This window comes from Balaenoptera ricei, chromosome 3 (genome assembly GCF_028023285.1).
Source record: "Balaenoptera ricei isolate mBalRic1 chromosome 3, mBalRic1.hap2, whole genome shotgun sequence".
In the NCBI taxonomy this organism is placed as follows: Eukaryota; Metazoa; Chordata; class Mammalia; order Artiodactyla; family Balaenopteridae; genus Balaenoptera; species Balaenoptera ricei.
In genome coordinates, this window is record NC_082641.1 from 172,110,005 (window position 1) to 172,135,852 (window position 25,848).

At 40.4% G+C, this 25,848-nt stretch overlaps 1 pseudogene; it reads right to left on the bottom strand.

Annotated features, from left to right (window-relative positions):
- Positions 1-44: 44 nt before the first annotated feature.
- On the bottom strand, positions 45-24,057 carry LOC132362965 (zinc finger protein 14-like; annotated as a pseudogene).
- Positions 24,058-25,848: the final 1,791 nt, after the last annotated feature.

Consider the following 25,848-nt stretch of genomic DNA (forward strand, 5'->3'; position numbering starts at 1 on the left):
TTTAATATATTTATCTATTTATTTATTTTTGGCTGCATTGGGTCTTCGATGCTGCATGCGGGCTTTCTCTAGTTGTGGTGAGTGGGGGCTACTCTTCGTTGGGGTGCGCAGGATTCTCATTGCGGTGGCTTCTCTCGTTGCGAAGCACGGGCTCTGGGCGCTCGGGCTTCAGTAGGTGTGGCACGTGGGCTCTAGAGCGCGGACTCAGTAGTTGTGTCGCACGGGCTTAGTTGCTCCACAGCATGTGGGATCTTCCCAGAGCAGGGCTCGAATCCGTGTCCCCTGCATTGGCAGGTGGATTCTTAACCACTGTGCCACTACGGAAGTCCTAAGCAAACTTTTAACAAAGCCCAGCTGGCTGTATTGTCCTAAAGTATAGTTGATCATTGAAACAACACGGGTTTGAACTGCATGGATCCACATATACATGGAGGTTTTTCAATGGTAAATACTACAGTGCCCAGGATCCAGGGTTGGTTGAACCCAAGATGAGAAACTGCAGATGCAGAGGGCCTATTTAAGTTATATGGATGTTCCACCGGGCAGAGAGTCAGAATACCTAACCCCTGCATTATACAAGAGTCAATTGTATTCCAGCCCATTAGAAGGACATGCAGCTGCCCAAATGTAAATATTCTTAAAAATAAGCATTGCTTTTAATTTGTGTTAATATTCATCACAGAGCAGTTCTTCCTTTCTCTCTCCAACCGATTTGATGGTATTGAAGGACAGAGGAAACAAAAAGTGCCCAGAGACAAGAAGGTATCTTGAGACTAAAAAACGAGGCAGGCAGCTCCATATAAATCAATGGATCTGTTTACTATAGAGTAATTTACTCACAGGGTAGGTGGGCAGACAATGATCCAGAAGCATTTGAAGCTGCACTCCACTCTGCCAAGGGGCAACTGGGACAAATTTATCATTCACCTAGGGTATGGGAGTACATGGCTGAAGAGAGGAACTGCACTCCCAAGTCAAGATTTATGAATGGGCATCTAGTCTCGTGGGTACCAGGAATACATCAGCGAAGGTCTTCATCATTGTTTGGAGGCTAACAGAGCATAGACCTAATGATCATTAAACTGCATCTATTAACTACACAGCCCTTAATGACAGAGAAGTGATTTTCCATACAGTACAGTCCTGGGTAGGGTCAGTGGAAGGGCAGGAGGAACTGTACAGGTCCAAGATGGTGTCAGTTATGCTAACAGCCATACAGATGTGTTAGGAGTTATTTGGAACTTAGAGCACAGAAACAAAGAAGACATGACAACTTAGACCTCAAAATCCCTATACCCATGGGCCTCGGGGCTGTTTACAGCCAATCTTGGCACACACAGGCACACACACCAAATCAATAATATGCCAGAAGAGCTCTTTCTGGCAGAACCATTACAGTCTATCCTGGGCCTTGCTGTCCTTGAGGAACAGGTTAAGAGCTGTAGATTGCAAAAACCTGAGAGCATTTCCTCTAAGATCAGGAACATGACAAGAATGTCCACTCTTGCCACTTTTATTCAACAAAGTTTTGGAAGTCCTAGCCATGGCAATCAGAGAAGAAAGAGAAATAAAAGGAATCCAACTTGCAAAAGAAGTAAAACTGTCACTGTTTGCAGATGACATGATACTATAGATGCTACAGATGCTACTGGAAAACTACTAGAGCTTATCAATGAATTCAATAAAGTTGCAGGATACAAAATTAACACACAGAAATCTGTTGCATTTCTACACATTAACAATGAAAAATCAGAAAGAAAAATTAAAGAAACAATCCCATTTATCATTGCATCAAAAAGAATAAAATACCTAGGAATAAACCTAAGGAGACAATAGACCTGTACTCTGAAAACTGTAAGATGCTGATGAAAGAAATTGAAGACAACACAAACAGATGGAAAGGTACACCGTGTTCTTGGATTGGAAGACTCAATACTGTCAAAATGACTATACTACCCAAGGCAATCTACAGATTCAGTGCAATCCCCATCAAATTACCAATAGCACTTTTCACAGAATTAGAACAAAAAATCTTAAAATTTGTATGGAGACACAAAAGACCCCAAATAGCCAAAGCAATCTTCAGAAAGAAAAATGGAGCTGGAGGAATCAGGCTGCCTGGCTTCAGACTATACTACAAAGCTATAGTCATCAAAACAGTATGATACTGGTACATAACAGAAATATAGATCAGTGGAACAGGATAGAAAGCCCAGAAGTAAACCCACACACCTATGGTCAATTAATCTACAACAAAAGAGGCAAAACTATACAATGGAGGAAAGACAGTCTCCTCAATAAATGGTGCTGGGGGGCTTCCCTGGTGGCGCAGTGGTTGAGAGTCTGCCTGCCGATGCAGGGGACACGGGTTCGAGCCCTGGTCTGGGAAGATCCCACATGCCACAGAGCAACTGGGCCCGTGAGCCATAATTGCTGAGCCTGCGCGTCTGGAGCCTGTGCTCCGCAACGGGAGGGGCCGCGATGGTGAGAGGCCCGCGCACCGCAATGAAGAGTGGCCCCCGCTTGCCACAACTGGAGAAAGCCCTCGCACAGAAACAAAGACCCAACACAGCCATAAAAAACAAAACAAAAACAACAACAACAACAAAAACCCATAAAACCGTATATATAAAAACACAATCACAAAAAAAAAAAAAAATGGTGCTGGGAAAACTGAACAGCTACATATAAAATAATGAAATTAGAACACTCTTTAACACCACACACAAAAAAAACTCTAAATGGATTAAAGACCTAAACATAATACCAGATACTATAAAACTCTTAGGCAGAACACAGGCAGAATACTCTCAGACATAAATCACAGCCATATCTTTTTCGATCCGTCTCCCAGAATAATGGACATAAAAACAAAAACAAACAAATGGGACCTAATTAAACTCAAAATCTTTTGCACAACAAAGGAAACCATAAACAAAACGAAAAGACAACCCACAGAATGGGAGAAAATATTTGCAAACAATATGACTGACAAAGGATTAGTCTCCAAAATTTACAAACAGCTCATGCAGCTCAATATCATAAAAACAAACAACCCAATCAAAAAAATGCACAGAAGACCTAAAGAGACATTTCTCCGAGGAAGACATACAGATGGCCAAGAAGCACATGAAAATATGCTCAACATCACTAATTACTAGAGAAATGCAAATCAAAACTATAATGAGATATCACCTCACACCAGTCAGAATGGTCATCATCAAAAAATCTACAAACAACAAATGCTGGAGAGGGTGTGGAGAAAAGGAAACCCTCCTACACTGTTGGTGGGAATGTAAATTGGTACAGCCACTGTGGAGAACAGTATGGAGGTTCCTTAGAAAACTAAAAATAGAGCTACCCTATGACACAGCAATCCCACTCCTGGGCATATATCTGGAGAAAAACATGGTTTGAAAGGATACATGCACCACAGTGTTCATTGTAGCACTGTTTACAATAGCCAAGACATGGAAGCAACCTAAATGTCCAGCAACAGATGAATGGATAAAGAAGATGCAGTATATATATACAATGGAATATTACTCAGCCGCTAAAAAGAATGAAATAATGCCATTTGCAGCAACATGGATGGAACTGGAGATTATCATACTAAGTGAATTAAGTCAGACAGAGAAGGACAAATATCATATGATGTTGCTTATGTGCAGAATCAAAAAAAAATGATACAAATGAACTTATTTACAAAACAGAAACAGACTCACAGACTTAGAGAACAAACATCGTTACTGGGGAAGAAGGGTAGAGGGAGGGATAGATTGGGAGTTTGGGATTGACAAGTACACATTGCTATATTTAAAATAGGTAACAAGGGCCTACTGTATAGCACAGGGAACTCTGCTCAATACCCTGTAATAACCTAATGGGAAAAGAATTTGAAAAGGAATAGATAGATGTATATGTATAACTGAATCACTTTGCTGTACACCCGAAACTAACACAACATTGTTAATCAACTATACTCCAATATAAAATAAAAAAAAATTTTAAAGGAGCTGTAGATTGCAGAGCGTTCAGTGAAATCCACAATGGGTTGATGGTGAATTTTTCCCATGATTATGAAATACATAACAGTGTCAGCAGCACTTTCTTCCAAAAGAACATAAAATCTCCATTCTCCAATCAGGTAGAAATGTTTTCTGACCATGTACTCTAGAAGCTGCCCAGACCATTTCTGTAATTTCCAAGCTCCCCTGTGAAGTAAAGGGCATGACAGCTCAACCTCTGAGCATAAGAATGAACCCCTCAGCTGATGATACCACACACTCCAAATAGCCTATGAAAAGGTTTATTCCTTCATAATTGAGGTCTCTGAGGAGAGTAAGTCAGGCCTCTCGAGCCAGCTTGAAATAGCTTAAGAGAGCAAGGAAAGGTGCATGTAAATCAATGAAGTTAGAACACACCCTCATACCATACACAAAAATAAACTCAAAATGACTTAAAGATTTAAATACAAGACATGACACCATAAAACTCCTAGGAGAGAACACAGGCAAAACATTCTCTGACATAAATCGTACCAACATTTTCTTAGGTCAGTCTCCCAAAGCAATAGAAATAAAAGCAAAAATAAACAAATGGGACCTAATCAAACTTACAAGCTTTTGTATGGCAAAGGAAACCATAAACAAAGTGAAAAGCCAACCTACAGACTGGGAAAAAATATCTGCAAATGATGCGACCAATAAGGGCTTCATTTCCAAAATATACAAATAGCTCATACAACTCAATATCAAAAAACAAACAACCCAATTGAAAAATGGGCAGAAGATCTAAATAGACATTTCTCCAAAGAAGACAAACAGATGGCCAAGAGGCACATGAAACGATGTTCAACATCCCTATTAGAGAAATGCAAATCAAAACTACAGTGAGGTACCCCTCACACCAGTCAGAATGGCCATCATTAAAAAGTCTACAAATAACAAATGCTGGAGGGTGTGGAGAAAAGGGAACCCTCCTACACTGTTGGTGGGAATGTAAACTGGTGCAACCACTATGGAAAACAGTATGGAGGTTCCTCAAAAAAATAAAAATAGAGTTGCCATATGATCCAGCAATCCCACTCCTGAGCATATATCCAGAAAAAACTATAATTCGAAAAGTTACATACACCCCTATGTTCACAGCAGCACTATTCACAATAGCCAAGACATGGAAACAACCTAAATGTCCATCCACAGATGAATGGATCAAGAAGATGTGGTGTATATATATACAATGGAATACTACTCAGCCATAAAAAATGAAATAAGGCCATTTGCAGCAACATGGGTAGACCTAGAGATTATCATACTAAGTGAAGTTAAGTCAGAAAGAGAAAGACAAATACCACACGATATCACTTATATATGGAATCTAATATACGACACAAATGAACCTATCTACAAAACAGAAACAGACTCACAGACGTAGAGAACAGACTTGTGGTTGTGGGGGGAAGGGATGGATTGGAAGTTTGGGATTTGCAGATGCAAACTACTATATCAATATAGAGAATGGATAAACAACAAGGTCGTACTCTATAGCACAGGGGACTATATTCAGTATCCTGTGATAAACCATAATGGAAAAGAATATGAAAAAGAATATATATATATATATATAAACTGAGTCACTTTGCTGTACAGCAGAAATAAACACAACATTGTAAATCAACTATACTTCAATAAAATTTTTTTTAATTTAAAATCTATTTAATTTTTACTTTTCTACAGAGGAAAGCATTCTAAGATTTACTCCTTTAAACACTAACTTATAAAAGTTTAAACCATAAAAAATGAGAAGTTTCAAATCTAAGTAAAATAACAAGAGGCAGAGTTTCTCTTTATTTCTCACTCCAGGAGGTTATCTCAGGAATAAGTAACATTTTATAATGCATAAGGGATCTGGTCCTAATTCATTAAATGTATTAGGATTTTCAATGATTTGTATAGTAGTTTACCTCTTATCAATTAAAATAGGGATTCATTTGCCTCACCAATATTATAGAACTTAAATTTTCAAAGTCCTCTTGGGATATGCACAAACCCAAATGACTTAAAAATGTAAAATCCACCTGAGACTCAAATCTCTTATCTTGAGGACCTTTTGCCTAAAATGAACAAATATTCTATTTGGTTCCAGAATTTCTTGCCTTCCTCCCCTTGTATCTCTCAATCAATTTACATTTTCAAAACCCAGAATGAAAGATTTTATATACTCACACAGGAAATAATATCACAACTGCTAAGATAAACTAGAATTAAGAGCTGCAAAGTTCAATATATAAATGTATACAAAGAAAGAAATGCAAATACATGAATCAGGTGAGACAGACAGCCTGCTTCCCCACAGTTCAGAAGAAAACCCACATTCCCAAGCTTGAGGGCCAGACTCCCCTGTGGGGATACAACCCCTGGAGTTGGTCAGTTTCTGGTTGGTGATGGAGGATAGGGACACCTGAGCAGCCAAAGGAACGATATCTGGTGGCTTCACATACCATCCTATCCCGTGAGCATATAAGCCTTCCTCCCCGAGGCTTCCATTCTCACAAGTGGGGAAACTCCTGGACAGACTGAATTTAAGGTTGTGACCCAAACAAGCTCCCAAATTCATAAGCCCTTTGTTTAGAAGACAGAACTCCTGACCTTCACAGACTTTCTCAACGTACTCAAATTACTCTGAGCGCACCTACGCTGCGGATGCAAAGCTCAAGCCTATGTCTAGAAACAGGCCCAAGTAAACGAGTTACAACCTCAGAAAGGGGATTACCCCCATCCCCCCACCCACTATCACATGTGCATCCCCATTTCCAGGGCTCCGTAGCTTCTCTCAGTATAAAGGCTCCTTCCACGGTGGATGTGAGCAGGTAGGACACCTGCAGGAGGAGACTCCCCAAAGAGAACCAGCTGGCCCTTCAAGAACTTCCCTTTGCATCCTCAAAGATTGGAGACGCTGACAGGCTCTGCTTCCCCCTGGAGGTGCTGGACCACCATTTATACTCTAAATATACAAACCCAGTGTTGGAACAATCCAGCAAAAGCACTCAAACCCAGTGTTTATGTGTAAAGAATAGAAGAAAATCGTAAGGCATTTCTCTAGTTCAAGAAGAAAGTGCACAAATATCCACTATTTTCAGAAAATAAATGTCAGTTAATTATTATTTCCATGCAAGAAATTGCTTGGAAAACAATCATAATTGAATGCACTTCTAAATCTTGGAAGCATAAGCCCTGATACTGCATTTGAAATCACCCAAAAGAACAGATCTCAGAATGCTACTACATCCATTCGTGGAAAGAAAAAAGGAAACAAAAATTTTAACAAATGGAATGTAATAATAGAATCTTTCATTTTTTTCTGAAATTCACCTGTTTCTTGACTCTTTGGAAATACTATATACTCTCTTTCAAGATCTATTGATTAAACATATTTACACTTATTGAAAAACAGATAATTAAAATAGCGAATGAACTTGCAAACTCAGGGAGGAGTAATGCCATGAAAAGGACAGATCACCTAGGAATGTCTCCAAAGTAGATCCTTCACCCAAACGACTCAAACGAGATGTCTGTTGCCCAGGAAATATTCTGGGAGAAGAGGCACAGGATTTCATGCAACCTAGTTCCAGGTAATTATTCTTCACCTTCTTCTCATGTAAAAATCCACAGACAAATATGAATTTTAAAAAATATCCTATCCAGGGCCCTGAGAAAAATTAATAAAGTTAAAATATTGAGTCTGAAATGCACCATGGTGGACAAAAAGTTGATAATGATGCTGTGACCAGAGAGGGAAAGTTGGCTTTGGGAATTCAGGAGGGATCTGGAAATTTAGGGACATATTGCCAGCCCTAGGAAGAGTAGGCTAGGGGGTTAGGGTCGTGGATTTGAGCTCCTGCTCCCCAAACATTTGGAAAACTCAGGAGAAAACTGATCCCCTCTAGAAAGAAAGGAGGGACTGAGGACTCCACAGACCACAGCTCCTCCCACATATGAACCCAAAAGACAAGAGTCAGGATTATCCACTGCTGACACACCCCATCTCATCATACAATTAAGGGCAGATGAGAGACTGTAGGTACAGAGCTGCTGAGAGAAGCCCCGGGCTGAAGTTGTCAGGCGCAGTAACTGGACAGAACGTCCAGGGTCCCAGCTGCCAGCCCAGCCCCCGCACTGTGCACGGAGGCAACTGAGGTCCAAGCGGTCCCCGCAATGGACTCAGGTCCGCAGATTCCAGAGTTGACCACGGGGAGGCCACAGGCAGTCGCTCCTCCGCATCCTGGACACAAGGCCCCGCACTCACCCTACCTTCCTATATCGCATTTCATTTTTTACATTTCATCAAAGCCCTTATTTCCATCTTATAAACCAAAGCTTTACCATGTTAACCATCTCTCTTGTTCCCACAAAATTATAAGCACCATGACTGCAAGAACTTGTTTGTCTCACTCTGCTATAACCAAATCCTACAGTGCCTTGTTTATTTGTGCTAAATGGGGTACACTGACTCTTAAGTGCATGGCAATGAGGGATGTTGAATCATTAGCTTCAAGAGTATAGTGTCTGCGCAAGAAAGGCTTGACTGGAACAGCGGTCTTGTCTTTCTCCCTTGCTACATTTGTGTTTATCTAAACTTATTCAACTCAGTGGAATCATAAGGGAGTTACTGAAAATATTACATAGCATACTAAGGAGTTAATTTATATATTTTAACTGACACACTTTATGGTAAAAAGTGTATAATACAACAGTTTTTAGTAATACGTAGGAAAGGCAAAAGCTGTTCCAAAGGACCAGGAGCTGGCCTACATTCAGGGCAAGGCCTACTCTTATCCTTTAAAGAGAAAATGTCACATACGTCCTTCATTAAAGGTAGTCAGTGACTATGATGGGCCAAGACATTTATAAGGGGATTTTATAAACATATATCTAACAATGATAAAAGATAAAGTTTCAAATCGTAACAGTGACCAATATTTCCCTCTTCTTACTAATATGACTACTGGGGCTTCTCATGAATTAAATTTAATTCCATCAAATTGTTTTGGCCTTTGAGAAAACAAAGTTTACAATTACCAATGATAGGAGAAAGATTAGCCCTCACAGCATTCAATACACAAAAAATTCTTGATGCCTTCAATAGCAATCAAATCGTATAACATAAGCCAAAATCCTGAACACAACGTCTTAGACTGCTCTGCCATCCTGACTTCCTCAAAATCCTATAAAAGTCCAAAGTACCTTTTATGATACACTTCATGGTCACGTGTACCTTGCAGTCATTCTTATTATCAGAATTCATTACCCTCCTCTCTTTGACTACAGGTGTAATCATGCAGGTCACTGGCAAGTGGGCACTGAAAAAACATAATTTAAGTTTGGGGTATTAATTATGAGTGAGAAATTAGTTTCATGTCAAAAACTGTAGATATTAAAAAATAAAATATGCCTGAGAAAAATTACCTGAACTTTTATGGAAATGATAACACTGACTCATAATTTATAAAGATGAAATGAAGAAAACCACAAAGTTTATTTGAAAATCCACAATTATAATGGGACTTTTTAATATATCCTCTTAGGAAATAAAAAACACAGTATTTCTTATCATGTGACAGCTTAGAAAAGAGTTAATAATATATTTCAATGAAAGAAATACAGAAGGTTTCTTTTGACAAAAAAATGCGCACACATATTTGAAAACATTTAGACATACATTCAGCTACAAGGAATAGGAGACACCCACGGTCCTGCTGACATGAGGAAGGTGCTTATTCTCACATGGAAGGACCAGGTGAAGGCAGCCAGTGTACAATCAGCAGAGAAACAAACTCCCATGTCGTTCTTTACTGACTGCACCTTAGTAAATGCAAACATTCTCACTAGCACTGCTAAAAGCATAATGCGTTTCCTGTGCAAATTAGACCTTATATGGATATAAGTAGAGAAGAGGGGAATCAGATAATACTTCCAAGCATGAAAGTCTGAATTAGTTTCCTGATAGACACAAAAGAACTTACCAAAAAATCCAAACTTTAATGGATCTTTGATGTGGATCTTGGAAAGACATCAGTGGAAACCCACAGCTCTACAAAAATGGAAATCAAACAGTTGGTGGTGGTTTTGAGGATACTCTTGATTAGAAGATCAACAATCCAGAAAATAGGCTGGAAGATGGTATCCTTGAAGTTCCTATATGTATCAGTCTCTCTCCCTGTATGGTGGCTCCAAACTCTGACTAATGCCATGTTCGTTTCTGCCTTCCAAATCCTATGCAAGTGAGGCTATTGGTGAATTCTAACATGGAGCCATAAGGGGGATGAATTCTGTGAACTCTAGTTCCTAACATTATCCACAGGGAGGATATCTCCAATTTTACATTTTTTGGGGCCTTTCATATCTCTCTGCTTAAATCAAACTCTATTCACCAAATACCAGTCAGAATAAAGGACAAAAAGCAAAGGCCCAAATGTGAAAATAATAACTCACATGAAACTATATTCTTTCATAAACTTGACACACACAAAAATTTTTTTCCAACTGTTTATTCATATGGAAAGTGGAAAAAGGCTCAGATACCCGTCACCCCTAAAGAGGAGCTTTGTCAGTAACAAAGGTGGAATATATATACTGGACTAGGGATATCTAGAAACCACCACAAAGCCAGTAGGAAAATCCAAACTATCATTTTTCAGTGGTCCTTTAACACAGAACAAATAAAACATTATTTAAAAATTAACCTAATTGCTTATTAGAAACACACTTTAATTCATGCAAGGATCCAACAGGTTCAAAACTGAGAGAAAATATTAACTAATTTAAGAAAAAAGGACTACCTATTACTCATATGTACTACTGTTGAAAACAACTTGTAGAATTATCTCACTTCAATATTCATTTCTAAAAATTAACCGGTAGAAATCCACGGTCCAGTGATGCACTTCAAGGAAGAGGTTTGATAAACATAATATATTTACAACATTAATAACAAGTTTTTTATGCTGAAAGTTTTCTGGAACATTATACATAAATCAATTTCCATCAAACTTTGTCATGTTACTTACATTTTTTCTTTTCTGTAGGAGATTTCATATGTAATGTGGGCCCATGAAGACTTACCATGCTGTTTAACTTCTTTTGTTTTTTGGTTTTTTTGGCCACGCCACGCAGCATGTGGGATCTTAGTTCCCCAACCAGGGATCGAACCTGCAGCCCCTGCATTGGAAGCATGGAGTCTTAACCAATGGACTGCCAGGGAAGTCCCTTACCATGCTGTTTACATTCAGGAAGATTATCCAGTGAGTCTTTTTGTGCCTTCTGAAGGAATTAAGATGACTGTAGGCTTTCCCACATTCTTCACATTTATATGGTTCTCTCCACTGTGCAGTCTCACATGTCTTAGACAGTTTGAGTGACAAATGAAGGCTTTTCCACATTCACTACATTTATAGGGTTTCTCTCCAGTGTGAGTTTTTTCATGTGTGTAAAAGGAATGGTAATAACTAAAGGCTTTACCACAATGTTTACATTCATAGGGTTTCTCTCCAGTATGAGTTTTTTCATGTGTTTGTAAGGAATAGTAATAACTGAAGGCTTTACCACATTGTTGACATTCATAGGGTTTCTCTCCAGTATGAGTTTTTTCATGTTTGCGCAGATAACTGGGACACACGAATGCTTTACTACATTGCTTACATTCATAGGGTTTCTCTCCAGTGTGCATTTTCACATGCCTTCGATAGTTTGTGTGACAAATGAAGGCTTTCCCACATTCCTTACATTCATAAGGTTTCTCTCCACTGTGAGTTCTTTCATGTTTTCGAAGAGAACTGGGACAACTGAATGCTTTACTACATATTTTACATTCATACGGTTTTTCTCCAGTGTGATTTCTTACATGTACTTGGAAACCTCTTTGAGAACTGAAAGCTTTACCACATTGTTTACATTCATAGGGTTTTTCTCCTGTGTGAGTCCTTTCATGTGTTTGAAAGGAATTGTAATATCTGTAAGTTTTCCCACATTCCTTACATTCATAGGGTCTCTCTCCAGTATGAGTCCTTCTGTGTATTTTCAAGGAACTATAATAACTGAAGGCTTTACCACAGTGTTTACATTCATAGGGTTTCTCTCCAGTATGAGTTCTTTCATGTATTTGTAAGAATTTGTAATCTCTGTAAGCTTTACCACAATGTTTACAATCATAGTGTTTCTCTTCAGTGTGAGTTCTTTCATGTTTTCGAAGGTAACTGAGAAAGCTGAATGCTTTACTACATTTTTTACATTCATAGGGTTTTTCTCCAGTATGATTTCTTTCATGTAACTGGAAGTCTACGTGAGAACGGAAAGCTTTACCACATTGCTTACATTCATAGGGTTTCACCTCAGTATGAGTTCTTTCATGTTTCCGAAGAGAACCAGGACAAATGAAAACGTTACTACATTTTTTACATTCAAACGGTTTCTCTTCTGTGTGAGTCCTTAAATGTGTTTGAAAATTTTGATGATATCTATAGGCTTTTCCACATTGTATACATTGATAGGATTTTTCTCCAGTGTGGGTTCTTTCATGTATTTGAAGAGAATTTGAAGAAATAAAGGTTTTGCCACATTCCTTACATTTATGAGGAGAATTCCCAGTGTGCGTTACCTTGTGTCTTTGAAAACTTCTGAGCCACATGAAGGTTTTCCCACATTCCACACATTTATAGGTTTTCTTTCCATTGTGATTTCCTTCATGTTTTTCAAAATACTGGAGATAATGGAAGACTTCCCCATGTTCCTTACATTTATATGGCTTCTCCCCATATTTCTGATATTCATATGGTTTATGTCCAGTGTGACATCTCATGTGTCTATTAAGGGATGAAAGACGCATGAAGACTTTTCCACATGCACTGCATTCATGTGGTTTCACTCCAGCAGTTTTCTTGTTCAGACTGAGATTTGAAATAAAGCTGAAGTTTTCTCCACATTGACTACCCTCTTTATTTTCAAAGAGTCTTCCTACCACATGATTTCTGTAAAATAGGAGAAGCATGTTATCAATGATTTCTTTATTAATGATTTTATATTTATTAGAATACTTGAACTACATTTTTATGATTTATCTCCAAAGTGTAGATTTCCTGCCTTGCCTAAATTATCTGGAATTGAATATACTGAATACCCTGCAACGGGACTTCACCCTTGCTATCATCAAAACAGTGATATCCATACATAGGGTTTATGAATACTGTTTCCAAGTGAACTATTTTGCAAACACTGAAAATCTATATCATATATAAGAGGGTATTTTGGTGAAAATCTTCTAAGAATAAATACATTTGAAGTCAGGCTTATTTCTTTTGTTTGCTTGTTTTTAAAATTTCATATTATACCAGGACTCTGACATGAGAGAGTACTTTCTATTGTGAGAGAGACTCACCTTGGTTTTCTCCTCTGATTTTTGTACTGATCTTCAACGTCATGATCTTCCCATTTCTTCCCTAAAATGCAAACCCAGAAAAATGACTCCAAAATATTAGGAATTATATAAAAATTATTAGATTCTAGTTGTATAATGAGCTGTGACCATGCCTAGCTTATTTACCAATGTGCTCCCTTTCCACATTCTACATGAACAATGTTCATGGGCAAGAAAACTTGTTCTCTGACAAAGTAAAGGAAAGTTGTCATCCTTACCTACTGAGGCCAGGTTCCTCAAGGTTTCCCGCATCACATCTCTATAGAGTTTCTTCTGTGAAAAATTCAGTAAAGCCCATTCCTCGAGGGTGAAGTTCACAGCCACATCCTCAAAAATCACTGAGTCCTAAAACATACCAAATATGTGTATGGTAGGATGAGTAAGACTGACAGCATTGGACACCTATACTCCATTTATAGGCAGGTTATGTATGATTCTGCTATTTCCAAACCTTTATTCTATGACTTGATCATCAAAAACTCTCTGTCCACACTTACTTCCTCATAAATTTAACAGCATCATGAACACATGGCTATTACATACTTTTATAGTGATCATATTATATATTACTGCTCTCTAATGGAAGGGTCCAGAGTATGTTGGGAAATGACACAATGCTATATAAATGAAACAAATGTTATCATTTTAAGACCATTCATTCCTTGTGAGAAAACCTTTCATCTCCTTCTTTATTACCTACTGTTTACAGCACTCCATGAAGCAGAAGGTCAGATCTACATGAGGTTTCAATGAATAAAAACATGGTAAAGAAATAGAGGGTTTCTCTTTTATTTTCATCACCAAACATGAGATTCCAGGAGGCCTGTGGAAAGCAAACGTTTAACAAAGCCTAGCTGGCCATATAGTTCTAGGTACTCCAGGCCATTAGAAGTAATCAGATGCAAGTGGCTGAATGCAAATATTCTGTGGAGAATATTACTTTTAACTTGTATAATATTCACCACAGATGCAATTCTTCCTCTCTCTCTGTTCTATTTGATGGGCTAGAAAGTAATTTGGATCTTAGAGCTCAGACATGAGGAAGAAGACATGACAACTTAGATTACAAAATCCGTACACTCATGTGCCTCAGAGCAGCTTCTAGCCAACTCTTGGCAAACATAGACATAGACACTCAATCAAGAATATGCAAGAGGGGCACTTCCCTGGTGGCGCAGTGATTAAGAATCCGCCTACCAATGCAGGGGACACAGGTTTGAGCCCTCGTCTGGGAAGATCCCACATGCCACGGAGCAACTACGCCCGTGCGCCACAACTACTGAGCCTGCACTCTACAGCCCGCAAGCCACAACTACTGAGCCCGCGCGCCTAGAGACCCTGCTCTGCAACAAAAGAAGCCACCACAATGAGAAGCCCACACACCACAATGAAGAGTAGCTCCTGCTTGCCGCAACTAGAGAAAGCCTATGTGCAGCAATAAAGACCCAACGCAGCCAAAAATAAATAAATAAATTTATTTTTTAAAAAAAGAATATGCAAGAGGGCCTTCCCTGGTGGCACAGTGGTTAAGAATCCGCCTGCCAATGCAGGGGACACAGGTTCAAGCCCTGGTCCAGGAAGATCCCACATGCCACAGAGCAACTAAGCCCGTGCGCCACAACTACCGAGCCTGAGCTCTAGAGCCCGCGTGCTACACTTACTGAAGCTTGCACGCCTAGAGCCCGTGCTCCACAACAAGAGACGCCACCACAATGAGAAGCCCACGCACCATAACGAAGAGTGGCCCCCGCTCACCACAACTAGAGAAAGCCCACACGCAGCAACAAAGATCCAATGCAGCCAAAAATAAATAAATAAAAATAATTTTTTAAAATAATAAATAAATAACCTATTTTAAAAATATAAAGTACAAAAAGAGAAGTAATAAAAATTAGAAAAGAAATCAACAATATGAGAAATCAATAGAGAAAAATCAGTAAAACCAAAAGCTGCTTCCTTTAAAAGATTAATAAAATTGACATACATCTATACAAGCTGAGAAAAAAGATACTAATATCAAGAATGAAAGGAGAGGAAATCTGACAAAATTCAAAATCCATTTATGACAGCAAACTAGAAATAGCGGGAAATTTCCTCATCCTGAGAAAGATCATCTACAAGAAACCTGCAGTTAACATGATACCTCCTGGTGAGAAATAAGATGCTTTCCTGGTAAGATCAGGAAGAAGGCAATGATGTTCATTCTCACCAGTACTGATCAAAACTATACTGAAACTGTATTGATCAAAACAAAGAAGGAGAAAGGTATACAGAATGGGAAGTAAAAAATACTTGTGTCTTTGTTGCACACGACATGATCATCTAAGGAGAAAATCTCAAAAAATCAACAATAATAAAGAAGCCCCATGAACTAACACATGAGTAGATTAAGGTTTAAGGATAAATGGTTAATACACTAAAATCAATATTTTCTTATAGATCCAAACAAATATAATCAACTGATCTTTGACAAATGATCAAATGCAATTCAATGGAGAAAACATAGTATATTCAACAAATAGTGCCAGGAAAACTCAACATGCATATACAAAAAACCCCCACAACTCTACATATGGATCTTATACCTTTCACAAAAATTAACTCAAAATGGATCACAGATCTAATGTAAAATGCAAAATTACTAGAAGATAACATAGGGGAAAATGTAGGCAACCTTGGATTTGGTGATGAATTTTTAGATAAAACACCAAAAGCAAGATCAATGAGAGAAAAAAAAATAGTAAGTTTGACCTCATTAAATGAAAACCTGCTCTGTGAAAGACAGCATTAAGAGACTGAATACACAAGCCACAGTCTGGGAGAAAAATCTTTGCAAAACATTTATCTGGGGACTTCCCTGGTGATCTAGTGGTTAAGAAAACGCCCGCCAATGCAGGGGACACAGGTTTGATCCCTGGTCCCGGAAGACCCCACATGCCGCGGGGCAACTAAGCCCGTGGGCCGCAACTACTGAGCCTGCGTGTTCTGGGGCCCGCGTGCTGCAACTACTGAAGCCCGTGCGCCTAGAGCCAGTGCTCCACAAGAGAAGCCACTCCAATGAGAAGGCCACGCAGCAGAGGGAAGAATAGCCCCCCTCTCGCCGCAACTAGAGAAAGCCCGTGCACAGCAACTAAGATCCAGCACAGCCAAAAGAAAAAGAAAAAGAGAGTTAGCATGGAAAAAAAAAAAAAAAACATTTATCTGATAAAGGACTAGTATCCAAAATGTCCAAAAAACTCTTAAAACTCAACAATTAGAAGACAGGCAAATGATGTGAACACACACCTCACCAAAGAAGGTATACGGATTGTAAATAAGCATAAGAAAAAATGCTCAACATCATATGTCATTAGGAATTCCAAATAAAAGGAGGAGATATTACTAGACACCGCAATGGTTGAAATTCAAAACACTGAGAACCATGACCAAATGATGGAGAAGATGTGGGACAACAGGAACCCGCATTCATTGCCGGTGGGAATGGAAAACGATATGCCTACTCTGGAAGATGGGAGGTTTCTTAAAAAACTAATCCTATTCTTGCCAGACAAGCTAGCAATCGGGCTTCTTCGTATTTCCCCAAAAAGAGTTGAAAAATTATGCTCATAAAAAAAACTTGGGGGACTTCCCTGGCGGTCCAGTGGTTAAGACTCAGTGCTTCCATTGCAGGGGGCATGGGGTTCAATCCCTGGTGGGGGAACTAAGATCCTGCATGCCAGATGGGAAGCCAAAAAACAAAACAAAACAAAACAAACAAAAAACCCAAAAGAACTCTCTCAAAAAAAAAAAAAAAAACCCACAGAAACAAAAAAAAACTTGCACGTGAATTTTTATAAGAGCTTTATTCATGATTGTCAGGACTTACAGGTAAAAAGATATCCCCCAATTGCAAATGGAAAATTAATCATGGGAACATCCATACGATAAAATATATCAACAAGTAATAAAAGGAAATGAGGTATCAAGCGAAAAAGATGTGGATAAATGTTAAAAATCATATTGCTAAGTGAAAGCAACCAATATGACGAGTCCACACACTGTATGATTCCAGGCACAGTTCTGGAAAAGACAAAACTGAGAAAGTGAAAGATTTTTGGTTGCCAGAGATTTGGGAGTGAGAAGGAATGAATGAGTAGGTGGAACATGAGAGAATTTTAGGGCAGTGAAAGTATTCTACAGGACACAGGAATCATGGACACATGTAACTGTCCGTGGATACATTGCCAAAGCCTGAAGACAGTATAACAAAATATAAAAAATAAGGCAAACTATGTGGAGGTAGAAGGATTATGTGGGAACTCTCTGTACTTTCTGATCAAGTTTTCTGTAAACCTAAAATTGTTTGCTGTAAAAAAAAGTAAAGTCTTATAGGAAAAAAAAAAAAGATAAAGACAGCTGCATTAATATTCATCCCTGATGACTGATGACTGAAAAAGGCCATCTTCAGTCAATTGATTTGAAGTTATTTCAATGAGCCATTTTGGCGCTCTTAATGAGGCCTGGAGCCTGAGACCTGGAAAAGAGAGGGTAAAACTACACTGAATGCCATGTTCCACAGCCCAACACTGTATATTCTGAAAAGTGAAATGAGTGCCTTGGTTACTATCAGTAGTGCCTGGGACTCTGACGCGGATAAGAGTGTTCTGGCGAGGCCCTGTGTTGTGGCCTCAGTATACATACAGACAAGTGTTATCTTGATTTCTATTGTGGGTATCTGTTAGGCAAGAGATTTCCAGAATTCTTTGACCACAAAGGGGCAACTCTTAGACAATCATTCAGGGGTCTGCAAACACATGCTGACGAAGGCAACTTCTGATCAGGGCTAAGACGACAGCCTGATGTTTGGTCAGTTGTGGACCCTTGAGACCCATCCTTCATCAGGCTGTCCTAAATGAGGGATGAAAAGCAGCAACTGCCTGAGATGGATCATGTATGATTGTGGTGATGTTGTCTCTAATGTCTAAAACTCTCATTGCTTTTCACTCGGGGAATCCTAAGGAGCTCACAGGGAGCCTAGGGGCCTGGGAAAGGGGTGACCTCCTTGAGCACCTGGCACCTGGCAAGGAACTGAGGAGAAGGGAGGCCACCCCTCCTGCAGGCAGGTTATGGCAGGGGGGCCCAGGTTTAGCTGTATCTTGTCTCAAGGGTGTCTCTGTAGCTGAGCTCTTGGGGTGCTGTTTACAGGTCCCAAATCATAATGGGAATCTGGATGAGGGGTCACATGCTCAGGGCTATCTATTTTTAGCACAGCTCTGTCAGAAGGGATAATTGCAGGGACTTCCCTGGTGGCACAGTGGTTAAGAATCTGCCTGCCAATGCAGGGGACACAGGTTCGAGCGCTGGTCCGGGAAGATCCCATATGCCATGGACCAACTAAGCCCATGCGCCACAACTACTGAGCCTGCGCTCTAGAGCCCGCGAGCCACAACTACCGAAGCCCGCGTGTCTAGAGCCTGTGCTCTGCAACAAAGAGAAGCCACCGCAATGAGAAGCCCGTACGCTGCAACAAAGAGTAGCCCCGCTCACCGCAACTAGAGAAAGCCCGTGCAGCAAGGAAGACCCAATGCAGCCAATAAATTAATTAATTAATTAATTAATTTAAAAAAAAAAAAAAAAAGAAGGGACAATTGCAGCTCGAATGCCATACACTTTGGAGCCTAGTGCAGGCTCTTGCATTAGAAGCCTATGAACAACTTATTTCTACCATGTCAGGCAGGGAGCAGGTCCCTGATTACCAAATAATTTTTAGGAATTTGAACAAGGTGTCAGTGTCTCACGTGCTATATATGGCAATAGACTCTGCGCTTTTTATGAGCTCTATTCTCAATATTTGAATATCCTGAATATCCTCAGAAGAGGATGCCATTGATGTAATGTCATACCTGTGCTTCTGGAGGAAGGTGGCTACAGTTCAGACCCTGCCTTCAGGGGCTGTGTGCAGTGGCAATGGTGTTGAGGTTCCCTGAGGGTAACCAGGTAAAAGAATATCATGTCCTTTTAGAAGTGAAGGCAACTGCAGTAGAGAGACTGTTAAAATAGACACTGAACAGAACAGACTTAGCCCAATCTGTGAGAGCAGAATGTTTACCAGATACTGAATGAATGGAGTCAAAAATTTCCACAATGTTGGGGACTGGGAATAGGGGTTTTTTGGTGTGATCATGGCCTCAAGGTTGCCATTATCCACCCTGAGGTGCCATTTGTTCTTTTCAGTTTGAAGAACATGCCAAATAAAGCTGTTAAAAGGAGAAGAGAGGGGATAATGACTTCTTCAGTAAACAGGTGTTGTACATTGGTTTGCAATCCTTCAAGAACCTGTTTAATCTACCTTGGGCCACAGTAAGTAATTTAACTGGGGTAAGGTCTTAGGGTCCCATTTTTCATAATGTAATTTGAAAGTGTCAAAGACTAAATTAAAATTTAATTTATAACTCATTGGTTCAGACCTTCCCCGCTGGGTGTGGGATAGTTTAAAACAATCATGGGGAATTCAGGTAAGACCACAGTTCTCATAGTTAAGGTGAAACATACCTATTTGTATTCTACATGATAGTTATTAACTTCTCTAAGATTATCATAGGTATCTGACTTAAATTTAAGGCATCCCACGTATAACTGTAATTTGAGCCATGGTATTGATTATTTGCATGAAGGTTTGAGAATTACTGTAGTATAGCAGATGGCAAAATTACTTCACCAACTATGTTGACCCCAAAGCCAAGTAGTGCCCTTTCATCTCTTTTGTTGTGTAAATTCTTTCAGTATATTTTGGATTTCCAATTGAGTCAAATTGTGGACCTTTGTTTCAGAAATTTTTTCTTTTGTCCTCTCCCTCTTGTCCTTCCCTGTTTTGTTTTTTTAGTCCCTGGATATGCTTCAGGAGAGGGGTGTCCTCTGTACCCTGCTATTTATAAATTTTTTCCTCCATAGAGCCTCAAATCAGTGCCATCAGGGTGACAGGCTGCCTCCAAGACAAGTGGTTGTTTTACGAAGTATAAGGAACCTGGGCTCAAGTCAGGTTTGAACTAATCCCTTGGCTGTTCCACAGGGTTGCCATGGTGTTGTCCTCTGTAACCTGGAAGGACAGGACGTTTGTTTCAACAGAGGCAGCAGCAGCAGCAGTAGAGGCACTTAAGTGTCCTAAGGAGCTCTCTTGAATTAAGAGTGTGGACTCAAGCCTGCCATCTAATACAGCCTTTCCCCCCTCTTCTCTATTTTTATATAACTGCTCTTTTGGGACTGACCACTCACTGGACCTACCTCTTGCACAGGATATAATCCCCCTCTTCAACCCGTGCCCCATACGTTGTGTCCAACACAGCCTCTGTCACAGCTTCACTATAATACAGATAAATCCCAACAAAGAAATCCTGGAGGGGATCAGGATGTTCCGGAGTGAATCTACTTTAGACCTTCTCCTCTTACGGATTTTTGCTAACCTTCGCATGAATTATTATTTAAAATAAACTGAGTAATTTATGTAAACCATATTTTTCTATTTAATAGCCTTTATTTTTAATTAACTTACTTTTGCTTTAAAATTTTTATTTTTAAATTTATTTAACTTTTACTTTTCTACAGAGGAAACCATTCTAAGATTTACTCCTTTGAACATTAATGCTTATAAAATTTAAACCATAAAAAATGAAGTTCCAAATCTCTTTCTAACTAAAATAAGAAGAGGCATCATACTTCCTCCTTGTATCTCACTCTAGGGGGTTATCTCAAGAATAAGCAACATTTTATAATACACTCAGGATTTGGTCCTAATCCATTAAATGTTTTAGGATTTTCAATGGTTTTATGGGACTTCCCTGGTGGTCCACTGGTTAAGACCCCACACTTCCAATGCAGGAGACACAGGTTCGATCCCTGGTCAGGCAACTAAGATCCCACATGCCATGCAGCAAGGCCAAAAAAAAAGGGTGGGGGGGGGGGGTTAAGTAAGTTTTGAGTAGTTTTTCTCGTATCAATTAAAATAGGAGCTCATTGCCTTACTAATATCACAGTATTTAAATTTTCAAAGCTCTCTAGGGTCACATATACTCAAATGACCTACAAAATGTAAAATCCACCTGAAAACTCAAATACACCCATCTCTTATCTTGAGGGTCTCTTGCCTAAAAGGAACAAATATTCTGCTTGGTTCCAGAATTTCTTGCCTTCCTCCCATTGTTTCTTTCAATCAATTTACATCTTCAAAGTCCAAGAATGAGAAATCTTACACACTCACACGGGAAATAATATCACAAACTACCAAGGGAAACAGAATTAAGAGTTGCAATATCCAAGATGTAAACGCATACAAGGAAAGAAACACAAATATTCGAATCAGGTGAGAGAAGCAGCCTGCTTCCCCATATTTCAGAAGCAGCCTTGCTTCCCAAGTTTGAGGTCCAGGCTCCCCTTGTTGGGACACAACCCCTAGAGTGGGTCAGTCCCTGGTAATGGAGGGTAGGGGCACCTGAGCAGTGTCAGGAACAAACTCTGGGAGCTCTGCACACTCTCTTCTCAAGACATAATGGAAACACTCCCTCTCTCAGGCTTCTGTTCTCACAAGTGAGGAACTCTTGGCCAGAAAGTATTTCAGATTGTGACCCAAATGAACTCTCCAATTCATAAACACTCTGTCCAGAAGACAGATCTCCTGACTTCACAGACTTCCTCTATGTACACAAATTACTCCCAGTGCGTTTACACTGCGGATGCAAAGCTCAAGCCTACGTCTAGAAACAGGCCCTAGGAAAAGACAATTACAATCTCAGAAACAGCATCACTCCCTAGACCCCGACAAACGCCTCCTGCCATGTGCATGTACATCCCCAGCTTTTCAGGTCTCTGTAGCTTCTCTCAGCATAAAGGCTTCTTCCACAGTAGGTGTGAGCAGATAGGACACCCACAGGTGAGGCTCCCTAGAAGAACCAACTAGGCCTTCAAGTACTTCCCTTTGCATGGGGTGGGGAGGGGGCTAGCTTAGCTAAGAGACACTGACTTCAGGTCTCTGCTTCCCAGCTAGTTGCTCTGGACCAGCATCGATACTTTAAACACAGAAACCCAGTATTTGAACAGTCCGGTAAAATCACTTAAACCCAGTGTTTATGTATAAAGGATGAAAGAAAACTGTAAGGCATTTTTCTAATTCAACAACAAAACCCCCCCACAAACATCCATTCATTTCAGAAAATAAATGTCAGTTGATTATTATTTCCATGGGAAGAAACTGCGTGGAAAACAATCATAATTGAACACACTACTAGATGTTGGAAGCGTAAGCCCTGATATTGCATTTGAAATCACCCAAAAGAAAAAACCAGATCTCAGGGACTTCCCAGGTGGCGAAGTGGATAAGACTCCGAGCTCCCAATGCAGGGGGCCCAGGTTGGATCCCTGGTCGGGGAACTAGATCCCACATGCATGCCACAACTAAGAGTTCACAGGCCACAACTAAGGAGCCCACCTGCCACAACTAAGACCCGGTGCAACCAAATAAATAAATAAATATTTTTTAAAAAAAGAAAACACCAGATCTCAGAATGTTACTACACTCTGTCATGGGAAGAAAAAAATGAAAGTGGAATAATGGAATACTTTATTTTTTCTGAAATCTACCTCTTTCTTGCCTCTTTGGAAATATTTTATACACTCTTCCAATTTATTGATTAAGTACATTTTATACTTATTTGGAAAATGGAAACTTAAAACAAAAGTGAATAAAGTCACAAACTCAGGGAGGTGCAGTGCTGAAGTGGAACTGTGATAAAAGGACAGATCACCCAGGAGTCTCCAAAGAGGACTCTCTACCCAAAGGACTCACATAGGATGTCTGTGCCCAGGATAGGTCCTGGGGAGGAAAGGCATAAGGCTTTTATAAAACGTAGTTCCAGGTGGTTAATCTCTGATTTCCTCTCATGGAAAATATCCACAGGCAAAAAAACCAAATCTTTAAAAAGAGCCATCCATGGCTCAGTGGAGAAATGATAAACAATTAAAATACTGCGTAGTTTAAAACGCACCACGGAGGATAAGAGGTAATAATGATGGTATGAACTGGAGGGAGATCTGGATATTTAGGCATTTATTGCCAGCCCTAGGAAAACCAATCTGGGGGGACAGGGTCGTGCTCCTCAAACTTAGAAAAGTGAGGGGGAAACGGTCTCCTGGGGAGATAGGAGAGACCCCACAGACCACAGTTCCTCCCACGCACGAACCCCGGAGACCGAGTCACGACCGTCCCAATGACCTTCGCCGTGATCAGCGCACAATCTAGAGGAGAAACGGCCGCCTGCCGAGCCCCCACGCTGCGCCGCGCCACCTGCGTACTCAGGTCCCCGAGCCCCGCAACTCACCATGTTTCGGTTTCTCGGGTTCCGGGTCGTCCACCTCAAGATTCCCGAGCAGCAAGTGCAGGTCACAGCAACAGAAGATGCGGCAGAGCCATCTGTACTTAACGGGTACCGAGAGGCAATCTAACCGCGGGAACACCTTGGCTCCAGCTCGCTGTCCACGCCACCCACGCCGTCAGCGGAGCTTCGCCCACACGTACGTAACCGGCGACTCCCCTGATTGGACAGTTCGAAAGGCCCCGCCCACCCGTGCCTGAGTGACAGCAGGCCGGCGGTCGGGTCTTTGAACAGAGCTATATTGACAGTGGGTGGGTGCTTTCCTCTCTAGAGACGCCGCTGCACTGACCCAAATGGCCGTGAACCCTCGCGGAACTGTGACACTGCTTCATAAATACGGTCACTTAAAAGTGGCCTCACCATACGTAATAATGAGTGTGACTCCACTTTGATCTTTGACCATTTCCTGTGGGCGACTTCCGTCCATCCCTCCCCACCCGGACTCGTTCGGTGCTTTATAAAGCCCGGCGGCCTCAGGGGCACTTGGCTCTGGTGGGAGGATGAACCCCGCAGTCCTAGACCAGCCCTGAAGCCTCAGACACTAGCATGTGTGAAACACAGAAAGAGAAACCACCGGAAAACCTTTTCAATGAAATTCCTTTAATACTCATTTTTTGAAAGATCAAAGGAGGCAAAACTGAAAGAACACTGCTGAGTAAAAACTAAGAGATGGTGAAGGTATGAAGGATAAAGAATATCGATAGACTTTCACCACTGCCCACAGGCCATTTATGAATCTTCATGATGATTCCAAGCATGTTTATATTATTACTAAATCTTACCACAAAACGTCTTGTACGTTTTTCCTCGAATATATCTGATGATAAAAATTTTAAGAAGTAATTAAGGTTGGAAAAGAACATACCTTGTGTATATTTGTTTGTCCTATAATGTAGCAATTCATGGTTTGGGCAGCAAAAACTGGTAACAGGCCAGTGTGTATTTAGAAAGGATGTTTTACATAAATTCATTATCGTATGTACTTTCAAAAGACAAAGGGTATTGATATGAAAAGATCTGGAGGATTTATCAATAGAACAAATAAGCGAAGTATATTACAATATATATACCATGCTACCTTTTCTATAACCTGCTGAGACAGGTAGACCTCTGACCACCACCCAAGGTTTGGTTGAGTAGTGGAGACTACCACACACCTACCAGAAATACATGAAAGGGTTAATTACTTGATAACTGAGGGCTCTGGGGAGAGCAGGCAGGCCTCTCAAGCAGGTGGGAAATGCCTTCAGAGAGCAAGGAAAGGAGCCTGGCCTGGGTTTTTTTATTGAGGTTAAGAGGTGAGCTAGGATGGGAATTCACACACACAGTGGGGGCTTTCTGGTGAATCTCTTGCCAGCACCGACACAGCAAGTTGTCACTTTTTTTTAATCACTTTGTACTGATGTGGGGCACAAGGGGAAGAAGGAGGGATAGACCATAAAGTTGTCAGCTGTCGGATAATAAAAATATATGTACTGGGCTTCCCTGGTGGTGCAGTGGTTGAGAGTCTGCCTGCCAATGCAGGGGACACGGGTTCGAGCCCTGGTCTGGGAAGATCCCACGTGCCGCGGAGCAACTAGGCCCGTGAGCCACAACTACTGAGCCTGCGCGTCTGGAGCCTGTGCTCCGCAACAAGAGAGGCCGCGATAGTGAGAGGCCCGCGCACCGCGATGAAGAGTGGTCCCCGCTTGCCGCAACTAGAGAAAGCCCTCGCACAGAAACGAAGACCCAACACAGCCATAAATAAATAAATAAATAAATAAATAAAAAAAAACTTCCTCCTCTAAAAAAAAAATATATATATATATATATATATATATATATATATATATATATATATATATATACTGGTTTCTGCCCCCCAGTTCCTGGCACAGAGCTCCTAAATCCTTTGTAAATTCCTAAGCGATAAGAACACTAGGAACACCTCTAGTTCTAATATTTCGTGTTTGACCCTGTCCCTGACACAGGGCTCCTG